The sequence below is a fragment of the Penaeus vannamei genome, chromosome 2, assembly GCF_042767895.1.
Source record: "Penaeus vannamei isolate JL-2024 chromosome 2, ASM4276789v1, whole genome shotgun sequence".
Classification (NCBI taxonomy): Eukaryota; Metazoa; Arthropoda; class Malacostraca; order Decapoda; family Penaeidae; genus Penaeus; species Penaeus vannamei.
The window spans coordinates 1,519,138-1,521,526 of record NC_091550.1 but is presented as its reverse complement, the minus strand read 5'-3'; the positions used below and the strand labels follow the sequence as shown (position 1 = coordinate 1,521,526).

At 36.6% G+C, this 2,389-nt stretch overlaps 1 pseudogene; it reads right to left on the bottom strand.

The window, feature by feature from the left end:
* The window catches only part of LOC138863465 (proteoglycan 4-like), a 4,944-nt pseudogene extending 2,801 nt beyond the window's left edge, over positions 1–2,143 (bottom strand).
* Positions 2,144–2,389: the final 246 nt, after the last annotated feature.

The following is a 2,389-nucleotide window of genomic DNA, read 5'->3' as shown; positions in this document are numbered from 1 at the left end:
CCGAGTTTCGCAGAACAAAATAATAAATAAAAAATAATAGAAGAACGAACCTCAAAAACCGAAAAAAATATGAAACAAACACAATAAAAAAGAAAAAATAACTCGCCAAAATCCGAAAAAAACATAAACAGACACGACGAAAAATAAATAAAAAAACACACACAAACGAGAAGCACTTGTCTCGATCGCAGCGGAAAGGTATTTTGACCCGAAGATCTCCGTGAATTCTGAACGAAGGCGAGTGGAAGACGGCGAGCGAAAGAATAAGAAAAAAAAGAAGAAAAGACTGGAAAGGGAGAAGCATGACTGAAAGAGCGAGTGGAAGAGAGAATAGGAGAGATGAGAGAGAGAAGAGAGATTGGGAGAGATGAGAGAGGGAGAAGTGAAAAGAGGATAAGTGAGAAGAGGAAGATGAGAGAGAGAAGAGAGAATAGGAGAGATGAGAGAGAGATGAGAGATTAGGAGAGATGAGAGAGAGAGAGAAGTGAAAAGAGGATAACTGAGAGAGAGAGGATAGGGAGAGATGAGAATGGGATAAAGGAGAGAAGTGAAAGAAAATGATAGAGAGAGAAGAGAGAAAGGATAGATAGAAGGAGAAAAAGAAAGAAAGATTGGAAATGGAGGACCATGAATGGAAGAACGAATGAAAGCGAGAATGTGATAAATGAAACAAAAGGCGAAAGATAAGAGAAAAGGTAATGATTGATAAATTTTAAAAATACAAAAACGGAGGAAAAGACAAAACAATATGAAGGCAAGAAAAGGGAAATGTGAAAGAGGGAGAAAGAGGGAAAAGAAGATGACAAAAGAAAAACAAACGAGAACAAATGATAATAGACAAAACAGAAAAAGAATAAACGGGAGGTAAATGAAAGGCAAAGATGAGGAGAAAGATAGGACGTGAGAAAAGGAGAAATAAGGGATGTGAGAGAAGGAAGAAGAAGGAAGGAGAAAGATGGAAAGAAAGAAGAGGAAAGAAAGGGAAGTAGAGAGATGGAAGAGGAGAAGAGAGAAGGAAATGAAAAACTGTGATTTAGAGCAAGAAGAGCAACAACGGACGTAAAGAAGAGATAGAAAGGAAATAAGAGTGAAAGATTAAAAGAAGAGAGAAGAAAAGAAAGAGGAAGAGGTACAGGACAAAAAATAGAGAAGGAATTAGAGAGAAAAAAATTAAAAGAATAAAAATACAAGAGTGAAAGAAAAACAAAATAAAATAATAACAGAAAAAAGAGAAAGAAAATAAAATCAGAAAAAATAGCAAAAGAAGAAAGAGAGGATAAAAAAATCAGAAAAAAATATCAACAGAAGAAAGAAAGAATAAAAAATCAGAAAAAATAGCAAAAGAAGAGAAAAAGAATAAAAATCAGAAAAAAGTAGCAAAAGAAGAGAAAAAGAATAAAAATCAGAAAACATAGCAAAAGAAGAAAGAATAAAAAATCAGAAAAAATAGCAAAAGCAGAGAGAAAGACTACAAAAAGAAGAGAAAAAGAGAAGAAGGGAAGAGGCGAGAGAGAGCGAAGGAAGGACCGAGTGAGGCGAGGCATGACAGGGACCCGGATGGAGCGAAGGGGTCGCCGCCCCCGCCTCGTGCTGGCGAATTAGCGAAGGACGGAGGGAGATTTCCGTCGGTTTTTGATTTTCGAGATGTCTTGAGGCGCTGGGGGGTGGGGGGGTGGGGGTGGAGTAGATGTGTGTGAGTGTGTTTGTGTGTGTGTGTACGTATAGGTGTATACATAGATTTCTCTCTCTCTCTCTCTCTCTCTCTCTCTCTCTCTCTCTCTCTCTCTCTCTCTATATATATATATATATATATATATATATATATATATATATATATATATATATATATATATATGTGTGTGTGTGTGTGTGTGTGTGTGTGTGTGTGTGTGTGTGTGCGTGCGTGTGTGTGTGTGTGTGTGTGTGTGTGTGTGCGTGTGTGTGTGTGTGTGTGTGTGTGTGTGTGTGTGTGTGTGTGTGTGTGTGTGTGGGTGTGTGTATTTATAAACATTTGTTTATATTTATATTTATATTTTGTTCATACAGATATTTATTTGCATTCATACTTCTATTTATTTCTGACTATTGAGTTCACATGTTTATTTATATCAATATTTATATTTATACTTATGTTTACATTCATATTTGTGTTTCCATTTCTGTTTATGTTATAATGATTATCTTAACATGTGTTCGCGTTATATCTGTTACTTCTGCCACTTCTGTGTAAGTTTCTAACCTATCTTCTGTATCCTCTATTTTCGTTCTCTCTCTCTCTCTCTCTCTCTCTCTCTCTCTCTCTCTCTCTCTCTCTCTCTCTCTCTCTCTCTCTCTCTCTCTCTCTCTCTCTCTCTCTCCCATTCTCTCTCTCTCTCTCTCTCTCTCTCTC